Source organism: Topomyia yanbarensis, chromosome 2 (genome assembly GCF_030247195.1).
Source record: "Topomyia yanbarensis strain Yona2022 chromosome 2, ASM3024719v1, whole genome shotgun sequence".
In the NCBI taxonomy this organism is placed as follows: Eukaryota; Metazoa; Arthropoda; class Insecta; order Diptera; family Culicidae; genus Topomyia; species Topomyia yanbarensis.
In genome coordinates, this window is record NC_080671.1 from 77,095,835 (window position 1) to 77,109,476 (window position 13,642).

The following is a 13,642-nucleotide window of genomic DNA, read 5'->3' on the forward strand; positions in this document are numbered from 1 at the left end:
TCATTGTCAAGTCGAGGGGCTCACCAACTGATTTTTTATTTGGAATGTGTCCAAAATTAAAACGACTGTAAACCATTGATGATCCCACTGCCGGTCGTGAACTTAAATTCTGCAATGGTAAGCGATTCTCTGGAGAGTGTAGCTACCTGTTGAATGCCAGCATGAATGTAGTTGATTTTACCGTCTTCGCAATACGGCAAAGTAACTCTACATGTTGTTCGACCGGTTGTATTCATCTCGCTCAGTCAGTCGCATGCTTTCGTCGGTTTCGGACGTGTGTTTCAGTGAGTGTCGAGTAAGTCGAAATTCGCGAGTGGTTTACTTTCAAGACGGTGATCAAGCAACAACACCTCCTAGGTCATCCCGGCAATCTCAATTGGCAAGGTAATTAACTTACCCGACATGGATGCAGCCCGTAGCGTTCTAATGCATCATCGATAAGAATTGTTTTGGAAACGGTTATGCAAAGCAGCAGCCGGCCGGGCTTAGCCTGTTGGCTGGGTCGTCACCACGTAATCATTTGCGATTGGATTTTGGAGTCGAAAGTCGCCGTGCATAAGGCAATCAGTGTACGGACTGTGGCAGTTTCAGAAGTCGAAAAAAGTCACTTATCTTTTCTGCGTCGTCGTTGTGCTGGTGTGCGTTCCGTTACTGAGACGACTGTGTTTACGCTTTTCGCGTTGCTTCGTAAGAATCCAACTGCTGCTGGGTTGGCTGAGAAAGAACAACGTGGCACATCTCACAATCAGTCAGTGGTTCAAAAGTTTAAGTCCCGTCCCGAGCTGGGCGCTGCTATGGCGGGTGGTACCAACTGGGAGCATTCCGATACATACTTGTTACTGTTGCGGAATCAACTTTGAAAGATGCCCTTCACAGCACGGGAGAAAGAGAAAGCAAATATGTTGTCTGGCTGTGCCTGAATCGTACCAGCAGCAAAGCAACCACAAACAACATCGTGGCCTATGTGCATCGTGACTTGTATGCAGGGGTACGCATGGCTTGCTCGGATGGATGGGGACAGATAGACCGGAGAGCTTGAAGGCGCGAAGAAGAAAGTTTTGCTCCCCGCGATTTAGCGATAGACTAGCTTTTGGTACGGTTAGTCTTTCACGTTGTGTCGTCGCGAACGGATCTGCTTTCTTTCGGGTGGTGTGGCTCCTATCCAGTTTTGAGTTAGGGTTTTTGCCGTGGTCCGGTTTTGCTATTATAAATTTAAACGGTTGTCCGAATTTGTTGGGACAAGTTTTATATAGTGCAAAATACATACATACATACATACATATACGCAGTCGAGGTCCACGCAGTGGAAGGTCAGTATACCTGGTCAGGCTTGCGCAAGTCTTTTATTCAAGGATCGCCTGTTTCGAGTTGGATAACCTGAAAGGGATCGAGATCCAGTTTGGTGTAGCTCGTATCGTATGCGGAAGTGGCTGTTTGCTTTGGAAAGTGTTTCGATTGGATAATATAGCTGAATAGTGTGAATTAATGTGAATGGAGTTAGGAATGTTGGAAAGAAAAAAAAATGTTATAAAAGGTCACAATCACAACAATTACAATTCTGAATTTCGAGCTAATCATTTTCAACAGAAGTATTCTTCATGAGATTTGAGAATACCACATTTCCTAGCATATTGCTAGAATACAACACCATACCATTTTTCGTGGTTTGAATTACATGTTCGATTTACTGAAGCAATATAATTCAGACAACTTAAAGCAATTGCGAAATTGCTAAAATCAGGGTCAGTTAAAATTTCAGATTGGTTTGCTAGCTATACGACTTGCAAGAATTAGCACACCAAACATCAAAATTTTAAGTTCCTCGAATTAGATCCAATAAGAAAGCGTTGAACTATCTTGATAGCAGAAGAAGTCATGGAACCACCGATATTAACTACCCTACTACAAATAAAAGATTTTAATGAAATGCTGTATTGTTCGCTGCACTTTAAAAAAAAATTCAACTCGAGGAAATAACAAGGCGCTTTAGACATCTTATTATGTTCCAAGTTAGAAGAAGAGAGAGGTTTCAGAAATTATGTGGAAGGTATTACTAAAAAATGAAAATTTCTACTTTTTACTGAATAACCAAAAGTCGAATGTAACAAAAAGTGCAATCACCATTATTTCAGCGGAAAAAGGACCCTAAGGTGACACGTAAAAATGGTGGGGTGTGATAAATTGTACAAGAAACAATCGAATATCTAGACATTTTAAGACGGTAAATAAATTAACAAAAACAGTATGCAAATGAAATGGAACCCTCTCAGAATCTAATGAAACTCTGTATGTGTGCAGACTTTTTCGAATAAAAAACCAGAATAAATTGGTTAAATTGACATATTCTCTACGATATTCGGAGGTTTTTGAGGTTAATTGATTACTTCCCAACCTATCACATAGAGCAGGTTATAAGAACACCTTTAATAATTTTTCAATAACACAAAACAGGAGTCATAAATGAGTGAATATCGTGCATGTATTCTTTGTAAATACTTTTGGATATGTTATTGTGGTTAAATCAGTTTTTTTTTGTTTAGAATCATGTTAACTAATAACCCTGTGTTGCTACAAAAGAAATTTGATATTCTCAACCATGTCTTGAAAAAAAATAAGCTAACGATTTTGCTACCGCGTGTATAACGAAAACATGGCTAGAATTAATTCCCAAAGGTGGAAGCTCAAACTATGAAGGGCTTAAATGCAATAAATTTTGCTATTTTGTGTTTGTAGAAACATCTGGGTGCCTACTTAGACGAAGTATCTAAACTAGTACCCAAATTAGCACTAGTTGGACACAAATAAATCCAATTGATAGTTTCTTAGATCGACGTACAAACGAGTAATGAAGAATAAACTTTATTTTTCCAAAATAAAAAAGATCTAGACACTTAGGAAAAACAATTTAAAACTTGTCTCGTTAACCCTCAAAAAGGCAAACTGAAATTGTGACTTCAGTAAACATCACCCCTAAGAGCCTCTTTTGTCGTTTTATCAGTGAGATAATTGAAAACACCAAAAAGGTTTCATGATTTCTGTTTCTATATACAAGTTCATGGAAACTCGAGAATATCTTTTCTCAGTGTTCCAATAAAAAGGTGAATTTTCACCGTTTCTTCATTTTCACCATTTCGGTCAATCTTTCTCTGTCTGTTTTCCAGTGCGCACGTTCATAAAATCCTTGAAATAGGAAAAAAACAAAGACTCAAGTCAAAACAAGGAATACAGAATCGTTTGCTTCGCACAACAACTCAAGATACGTTGTCGAATGTAATGACATTTTATACACCATCCCAGTATACATAGATAATGACACTATTGAAGTTAAGCTACATAATCTAGTATTGCATACTACTGCTGGCATTATCGAACAAAATCTATCAAAATACGGCGATGTGGAAACCGTTAAAGAAGATACTTGGAGAAACTTCTTCCCAGGTCTCCACAACGGAGTTCGTGTGCAGAGAATGCGTAAGACAAAACCTAACCTCTCCTACCTGACCATCTAAAGCAAATCACAAGGTGTTAATATATAATCAGAGAACAATGATCTGCCCGACTCTTGCGTGAAAGTTCTGTGATCAGCCCCTACGCCAGGAAAAACCTTGCTCGGAGGATACTAAGGAAATTCCATCTGTTACGACCACGACAGAGTCGTCGTATGCTAAGCCACAACCGGTTGCTAAGGTAATGACGACGAACCGTGCATTAACAGACACTAATGCTGTTTTCGGTTTTAGAATCGAGTCGCCCTAGGTTCGCTCTAATGTTTACAGTTTCCATACAAAAGTGACAGCTCCGAGCGAACCTAGAGCAACTCTGATTTAAAAACGAAATCAGCATAACTCAACAACGATCGGGCTCGGTACCAATGCCACGGAACCAGCTGCCAGTTCGAGCAAGTTCCAACGATTACGTCAAATGCCTCCAAACCAACAACCAGCCCCGCCAAAAAAGAATGAGATGCTGATGAAGACCGATCTACAACAGCGACCCGTAAGCAAAAGAAACAAATAATAATATTCAACCGTGAGCAACATGAATGTAGTACCGATGACGATATGGACGTGAATGGAAACGCGATAAGATAAAGATAAAGCGGACCCCCGCTCTCGTTGCAGCAGACAACGCAGCTAACGTTTCACCGCCAAGGAAGAGGATGCCAACAAGCTGCTCCAACAAGACCCGATAACAATTTTAGAATTAACTTGCATTTTTTACATATTGTAAAAATTAAAAAAAACCGGCGGCTCAGTTATGCTAACGCTTTGAACTTTGTTAAATAAACAAAGGAAGACAAAAAAGTGTCGAACTCATATCGCATGAAAAAATTAAATTCGATGGTAATAAAGATGATATCGCGTTTAAATGTCACGAGAACGAAAAATGATTTTTCAGTCATATCAGTCTCGACTAATGGAAATGCCGTCGAGCACGCTTCAGATGTATGTTTTATGTTTTCATTAAGGGCTGCAACTTGTCATTTAAATATCAAACATTCTTCTCGGTCTACCTTCTCATCCCGCACAAAACGGAAACTAAAAATCACTCCTATTTTGATGAAGTGAGCAATCCATGTTAACATTCACTTTGCTCTTTATCCCGTGCACAACCAGTAATGTGTCTATACTATGAGAAAATGCAATTTCGTTTGAATCTACAGTACATGAGGAGGAACAGTTACTGAGAGTAAAGATGGAGCTTAATCTCGAGGAAGTGACAAACATAAAGCTATACCACACGAGGAACTGATAACGTTTAGCAGCGTAGCTCAGGCAGAAAATATCATTGCGAAGAACAACATGAAACACGGCGTCGAATATGACAACGTTAAAAATAAGATCTCTGTATATATGGACGACGAAAAAATTGAAGTATTCCCGCACGACCTGGTATAATCCATGCGTCGGTGCCACAATGAAAAAATATTCTACTACAATCAACAACAACAAACATCCTACTGCTAAAACACAATCAAATAGCCAACAAATAACTGCCAAAATAACATCGAGTATGACTGGTGTCGCCAAATCAACAGCCAGCACAACCAGTAAAAAAGTAGATTCCACTGAAGACGGACTTACAACAACAATAATAATAAAAATAAGAACCCGATGACAACATAAACGTGAGCGTATAAGTGGTCAAGAGGGATGTGGTGGACAACGCAACTAATGCATTGCCTTTAAGGATCTCAACACGCCACAAAACACTGCGTCAACAATACCCGACCGACAGGCAGTAAATTTATGTTTTTTTTGTTTATTTTTACATATTGTGAAAACATGAACGATCCACGGCTCAGTTATGCTAATACATTGAGCCGCATCAAATAAATTTAAAAAATAATCTATGCTCTGGTCAAAATTAAAGCTTAGTATGCTCTCATATGCTTAGAATCGCTTATAACATAAGTATTCAATAAAAAAATGATAATTTTTCCAGCCAAACAAAAAAAATTCAACGGATTCAGTATTTTTTTTATTAAAAACATAATGTTCATTCTTCAAAAACCAATCAATGAATATTAGTAGGGGACCTGGTCAGCCGTACGAAGCAACTTAGTCACAATGTTCTTACAAGCAGGGATGCCAAATAATATTTTGAAAAATCTGTGCGCGGCCCACTTAAAAATCTGTGTCTATCTGTGTTACGGAAAACGTACAAATTTCTTTAAAAATAAGATGTGATGACCAATTATTTTTGTATACTAGGACACTGAGGGAGCCAAAAAAATCTTCAATGGGACGGCACTGGCTCCAGTTGGTCGGGTTCCTTTCTTTCGGCACGTACGGTTTCTTTTCCTGCTCAAGATACTCCAGCGTCTTCTTGGCGTAACAGGAAGACGCTTTGTCCGGCCAGAAGATTTACTTCCCATCCGCATGATGCTCCTTTAAGAACGACAGAAGAGTTTTCTCAAGACACTCCTCCTGGTATACTTGTTGATTGATGGCCAGACCTCTCCGATTGAACCACGGCTTCGAAATCGCTCTGTCCGATATGGCGATGTGCAGTATAACTTTAAATTTATGCTTAAACTTATATTTTATTTCGGGGGATGCGGCCGACTTGTCGCTGGAATAGTGTCATTTTCTTTAATGTGGGCAGAAAATAACTTTCGTCGTCCAACACGAACGACGTCCGGCGGTAGTTCTTCGTCTTCCGCCGGCACTGCGATTTCACGATCGCTATCTGCTCGTCCGTGTACTTGGGGAACCGAGTCTCCTTCCGACAGATGATGTCCTCCATCTTGAGGGTTCGGTGAATCAAGGTTAGGGTGCAGTGATATTTTCGGCCGGCGTCACGTAAACGCGTTCCATCCTATTTGCCGAACAGCTTTTTCAACGCTTCCTTCTTATTTGTCAATATCTTCGCCGGACGGCCACTACCGGCCCTCCGCTACACGCTCAGGGATGCCAGGTTCCAGTAAACTGTACTCACGTTTTCGTCTCGAAAGTCTTGAAAACTTTTTTTCCACGATGACCATGCGTTTCGTAAAACCGGACAACACGCTCGCGGAGTGCTTGCTGTTTCGACGCCATCTTGGATTGAAGTGACAGCACCCGAGCGAAATGAAACATGCCATCCATTTCTAGGGAGTCTAGAGAGCAATTCTCTTGGAGAGAAAAATATTTACGCTCTTTACTGTAATTGCAGAAAGAGATCAAAATTATTCACATTTTTTATTGAACACCCGTTATTCAGCACCTAATTTTGTTAAATGTGAATCACTAGCTAAAAAGTGCTGATTATTGTAGTATTTTTAGTCTTTTATAAAATTCCTTTTTCAACATTTTGTCGTCAATTTATTCAAACTTTTTCTAGAGTAGATTTCATGAGAGACGCGTTTGTTTAGAGTCACCGAGATACATGTATTTCTTTCAAAAAAAATTGAAGAATTTTGAAGAGAGGGGGTTAGTTCTTCCTCTGGCTACGTGCCTGGTCAAAATGCATACACTGGAATGCCAGAGCTTCTTAAATCGGATTAAATTCTGGGTGAAATTAAAAAAAATAATCGCTGGATCATAAAAGCCAGAGCCCAAGAAATTCAGCGAAACAAAAATTCAGAAATTGATCTAGGAGTTTAAAAATAAATGGGATGATTTCAGGGATCTAACTCTTGTGCAGTACAGTGCAAACCAAATTTTATCAGCCTCCGATTTAATCAGCCCCCGATTTTATCTAACCTCGATTTTATCAGCTTTTTGACCAGATTTTGTCAGCCTCATATGAAAATTAATAGTCGGTATTTTGATGGGTTCTAGCAGACGAACCAAGCTGAATTCGAGTAAATTCTTCTTGAGCATATTTTTCTTATCTTAGAGATCCGAAATATGCAAAAGTAAAATCTTAAACCTCCTTAAGAGGAACTTAAAGTAAATAATCAAAGAAGGTTGTGAGGCTATATCTAGGGCCTGAAGAAGCATATTTTAAGATCTTCGGTTTATTAAAAAGATAGAAAAATATATGTCCCGATTTTGTCAATGTTACCGTTTAATCAGCTTAAAATTCATCAAGCGGCTGATAAAAACGGGTCTACACTGTATTTAGCAAATAACTCCAATCTCCGATGAAAAAGATTTTTTCCACCCAGTTTTTATGAATTCCGAGGCGAGGAGTAAAATGTTTTATAGGAGCGTAAACTGGTTACAAGATTTAAATGTATTCTGCCTCTCTGTCAAAACGTTTGTACTACCGTTAGGAACGATTACTGTAAGTAGGTAGGTGGTGACTACAAGCAATGTGTATTTTGGAGGTGATAGCAGGTCCACTGCTATGTTCGCCAGTACGCGTTATCTCAATCTCATCTGTAGCATCTAATAAGTGAATTTAAATAGTATAAGATACGTTTAAACGCAGAGCGCATCTCGAGTTACCTTTAAACGCAGAGCGCATCTCGAGTCGATATTTATCATTTATGGGACAAATTTCACGTTTGCGCATGTAACCTCAAGCAAATGCGAATGGCAAAAGCGAAGTATTGAAAATTGACCGAGTTACGGTAATTGCCCCCAAACGTCCCTTTTTTATTGCGTTATCTTGACAAATAATGCACCGACAAATTTTTTTTTCAGAAGTTCTTACTTGCTATTCCTTTGTTTTGTGGACAGAGATGGCTTACGGAATTTAGGAAGAAAAATCCATTTTTTAAGATATCAACTGAATTTTCTGCAGTCGATCCACAGCAGCCGACGTGGCTGGTACGTTTTTTCTTTTGTCCTGTTAACCGGGAAGAGTGAAAAAGAATACGATTGTTAAATCGCTGTTGACCATTTGATCAAGATAAAAGATGGCAACCGGATTACATGATGCTGCTGAGCACATGGTAGACCCATTTTCAGAATTGAAAAACGATTCACCAACAGTAAAAAGGATTAAACTATACCGGAAAAGTACCGCTGCTCCATTTATCGTTTTCATGCGACAGAAAGAAGCATCTATCAATGCAGTTCATATCTCGACCGTCCTCCAGAAAAAATATAACTCTGTTTCTGAAGTGCGAAAAATGAACAACGAAAAGTTGAAAATTACTTTCGAAAATCGCAATGAAGCCAATGACCTCACAAAAAATCCTGATTTCCGAGACTTTAACATAAATATCCCATCTCAAGCAATAGAGTGTGATGGTGTCATCGACGATCCTTACCTCGGTACAGCCGATGTTCAGCGATTCGGCACTGGGATATTCAAAAACCCTAACCTACAAAATGTTCCTATTTTAGAAGCTCGCCGACTGGCTCGATATTCAACGAAAGAGAAACGGTTCATGCCTTCCTCAAATATCAGAATCACGTTCGCTGGCACAGCGCTGCCAGATTTCTTACGAATCCATCGAGTATTGATACCTATCAGAATATTCTACCCCAAACCAATGTTCTGTACGTACTGTAAACGATATGGCCACACAAACAAATATTGCTCAAGTAAGTATTGCTGTGATAAGTATGGAACACATCATACCACCGACAGTTGTGATGGTACTGAGAGTACATGCTACCAATGTGGAAAAACTCATACTAATTTAAAAGAATGCCCTGTATACAGAAGCAAGTCTATGAAGTTACGATACAAACAGAAGCAGAGGTATAAAATGACTTACGCAGCACTTGAAGAAACCCTTGACCATATAGTTGAAGCATGCTCAAATGCAGAGGTTTCACACACTCAACAACCAACCAACACCAAATCAGATCCTCTAACGAAGCCGCAATGTAGTAAGAAGAAGCGTGCTCATCATCGTACATCTCTGCCCGACAAACAAAAGTCTCTGCAAAGTATTCCAGATAATACACCTAAATCCAACATGTCACCAACGCTAACCACTGTTCATCAAATGATCACTACAATATGTGATGCACTAAACGTTGAATCCAATTTAAAAACCATTATTTTTGCATTAGAACCGCTAATTGTAAAACTTTGGCAACAAATCATCTTGAAAATCCCAATACTAGGGTTGATTATATCCCCGTGAAGTCAGCTAGAATTAGTTTATTACTATAAATGTGTATTGATTTATATAATATTTTATGTAATTAAGATATCCGGCTCCGTAATGCCTATAAGGATACCGAGCCGTGTCAAATAAACGAACAGGAAAAAAACTGAATTTTCTGAACAAATAATTTAGTCTACCAAAATCCCCTGTTTACAAAACCATAATGTTTTATCTAGCCTAAATCTTTCCATAATAGCTCTTTTAAAATACTGTATAATATTACCAGTCCAACGTAATACCGTTCCCATGTTGCTTCCAACTTTCATTCCGATTAATAGTGCAAAACATTTCCCATCAGACGACAGTGCAAAAATCAGTTCAACCAGTTTTGACTCGAGCACTCCGGAAGCCTACATCGCCTAAACACCTAGTTTTACTGTCTACTGCGAAAGCATTTTCTACTATACCACATCGCGAAAAATTGCTAAAAAATGAAATAATAATATCTACCCCTCATTCGTCGCCATTGTCACCCATGACCGGGCCCGGCCGGTAAAGGTAAAAGTGGACAATCGAGTCACCTTCCTCGAGTCCATCTGTAGCGGCAAGATTTAAAGTAATGCGGGGCCAAATAGCCCAGGTTATGAGAAAATTTCCCCTCTCGTGTTATGGTTTTGGGTGCACCTAGCCGCTCCTAACGCTGACGCTGATTATCGAGAGTCGCTTTGCTTTTCAAGCACGATCCTAACTAACTTTTGTGCAATGAATACCAAAAGGGGGCCGCGGCGCGATCGCTATTTCAAATGCACCTCTGCGCCGAAGAGACCGCTGGGATGACGACGACGACGACGGTGAAGTTAAGCACCCGTATAGACGTTTAGAAAGTGTTGAAACCGCGAGGTACCTTTTTGGACTTCAGGAATATTTCGCGTCTAGTCGGTGGGAACGTTCGAGCTGAGCAGTCGAGTTTGAAAACATGCATTTTAAACCGAGGAAGGTTAAGCATTCGTTTATGCTAAATGAGTGTTTCATACATGAAAGACATGTCTTCAAATAAACGAATTGGAAAAAAAAGCGTTGTAACTGAAAAAAACCATCCGTTGTAAGAAACGTTTCAAGTATTTACCCTCGTGCACGTGGGGTGCACTAAAATTACACAACCATTAGACAACGTCAAATTCGTCAAAACTACGCGCGATGAAAGTATTATGTTTAAAGCCAACTGTGAACTAGTACGTGACTAATAGCAAGTATTTTGCTGATAGATATTTACTTACTAAGGATTAGTTAGTGTTAGTTAGGTCGTTGGTAATCGTGAGAATTTTATGAGTGACAAGCACTGCGTCCATCGAAACTAACATGTTTAGGACAAATGCAAATAAAATTAAAAATATTGTAAATTTGAAGACATTTTGACCGTTTCGATATTATTCTAGAATCTGTTCTGAAACCATTAATTCGACCTTCGGATACAAAATCAGCTTTTAAAGCGGTTACAAAGTCTTTCTTCCGTGTGGAAGACGAAACGAAAACCCAAATGATTTGAATTTTTTACTTGAATAACGAATTTACAATTTATTTTAATGTTTAATAATTTCAAACACCTATAGGAATGAAAATCTCTCCATAAATTCATATAAAAAATCACAATTTCGTGAACCGTGTATGAAAATCGCTGCCAAACTCCTGAATTCATGAGAAATTACCCTCGCATGTGTTTTCACAAAATAAACAAAATACCTTTTTTTTATTTTTATTTTTTTTTAGTTTATTTCTTATCTTCGGTATACACCGTACAGACACATTTTAAAACTATATGTTTCTTATTAATAACTTATATCTATGCTTGGAAACGTTAAAATCATACACTGAGGAAGCTTCGTTAAATCTGCGGCATTATTTTGTCCATATGAAGTGCGGTGTCTAGGGATCCACAACAGAGTGGGGTTACGAAGAACACGAGGAGGCGCATACAAATTAACGCCCGAGAGAAGATCGGGACTGTCGATATTACCTGACAGCAAGTCGAAAACAAAAACTCTTTGCAGGAAGATACGGCGAGTCGCCAGAGTCTGCAGACCGAGTAGCATACATCTATCGCAATAAGGAGGCAACACAACTGGATCATTCCATGGAAGTTTCCTGAGGGCGAATCGCGCAAAACATCTTTGTATACGTTCTAGTCGGTCAATTTAAACGGCATGGTATGGCCCACACTTGCAGAGCATACTCCAGAACACTTCTGATCAGGGCACAGTAAAGTGCTTTTAGTGCGTAGAAATCATCGAAGTCCGCCGTGTTCCGCTTTAAGAAGCCCAGCATTCCAAAAGCCTTAGCAGTTGTCGCAGTGATGTGGTCGGAAAAGCTCAACTTCCTATCGAAGAGCACTCCCAAGTCTCGGATCAAGTCGACGCTTTCAATTGTTCTACCTTTTAGGCTGTATTCATAACGTCCTGGAGTAAGCAAGCGTCCGAAACTGATTACTTTGCATTTATTAACGTTGACTTCCATTTCGTTAAGCGTGCACCATTCTTGAATAGTACAGATATCTTCTAGAAGCACTACGGCGTCAAGTGCAGAAGCGATGGTTCGGAAGATTTTGAGATCGTCCGCGTACAGCAATTTCCCAGACTTGATCCGACTACAGATATCGTTAATAAACAGAATCAAAATAAGCGGGCCCAGATGACTGCCTTGCGGGACACCTGTGGGTGTTCTGAATGTGCTTGAGCGCGTGTTTTTTATACTCACGAATGCCGAGCGATCGGAAAGATACGACTGCAACCAGTTAGTCAGCTAGGTGGGAAATCCCAAAAGCTTTAATTTCAAGATTGCGATGTTGTGCGGTACTTTGTCGAAAGCTTTTGAGAAATCGACGTAAATTGCGTCCACCTGATGACGCTTCTCGACGGCGGGAAACAACTTAGAAGTGTAAGCTATCAGGTTAGAAGTTGTTGATCGTTTTGTGACAAACCCGTGTTGATACTCCGAGATAATGTGGGATGCAGCTGCGTACGTGACGTTGTAGACCAGCTTTTCGAGAACTTTGGAGACAGTTTAATAATGAGATACCTCTGATTTTCAACGTTGTGAATATTTCCAGCTTTATGGATGGGAACGATAGCAGCTTCTTTCCAGGCGATAGGAAAAATACCTTCAGCGAGAGACCGATTGAAAATTATGCACACTGGAAGAGACAGCACGTGCGTGCAGCTTTTTATAAATTGGGGCGAGAGATGATCGGGGCCAGGCCCTTTCGACGAATCAACAGCAGTCGGAGCCTTCAAGATGTCAGCTCGACTTACAGTGAGACGGGGGAGATTTATGTTGTACGATGGTAATGTTTCCAAATACTCTTCCGAAGGGACGGTATAGTCGCTTCTAAACACTCCGCGAAAGAAATCAGCAAACAAGTTTACGGTATCAGCTGGAGATTGCGCGCTTACGTTTCCAAGGAAAACGTCAGTGGGAGCACACATGGCATTACACTCGAAAGTTTTGTTGGCTTATTGGGGTTGAAGTTCAAATCTGGTGATATTTTATTCTTGAGTTTACCATAGATTTTTTTTCGTGGAAAAATTTCACTCATATATAAGCTGACCAACTCTGACGAAAAAATCCGTACGCTTTGCGAACTGTTTGCCTGAGCGTGGTGAACGATTACGCTTCGTTGCGGTATGGTGTACGGATTTTTTCGTCAGAGTTGGTCAGCTTACTCATATAGATGACCTCAAGAGTTGCATGAAAGTGTAAGTTGTTTGGGATATTTTCATGAAGTTGAAACTGATCAGACATGCATTCTAAAAGTGCGAACTTGTTCATAGGGACTTAAAATAGTTCGTATAAAACGTAGATACTATAAATAAATAAATAAATAAATAAATAAAACAAGAACCAGCTTACAGAACAAAAACCTGTTTTAATCCACCTAACGGTGCAATTGTGCCTTTTTCATTTCTTCAAACTATGACTCCATGACCGATTATGTTCAATATAATTGTGGAAATGTCTATTACATTCTTAACCCTAGAACGTTGCACTTGCGTTTTCCACCCTAGAACGTTGCACTGGGGTATAATTGTACCCCACACGTTTGATCGCATTTTTCGCAGGTAAAAATGCAATCAAAAGAAATGTATAATACATCACTTTCTTCGTTTTTAAATTTCGAAAACAGCTGTATAAATGAAAGTAAGGAATTTA

The 13,642-nt window shown here is 39.6% G+C and overlaps 1 protein-coding gene across 2 annotated transcripts in view; it reads left to right on the top strand.

Moving 5' to 3' along the window:
- The first annotated feature begins 228 nt into the window (after positions 1-228).
- The window catches only part of LOC131678495 (FK506-binding protein 2), a 108,960-nt gene continuing 95,546 nt past the window's right edge, over positions 229-13,642 (top strand). The window contains exon 1 of one of the 2 annotated variants that reach the window (XM_058958684.1): positions 229-384. The gene's annotated coding sequence lies outside the window, so the exon portion shown is untranslated. Of the gene's footprint in view, positions 385-1,093; positions 1,311-13,642 lie in introns of those variants that run through there. The other variant, XM_058958685.1, reaches the window with a different exon arrangement.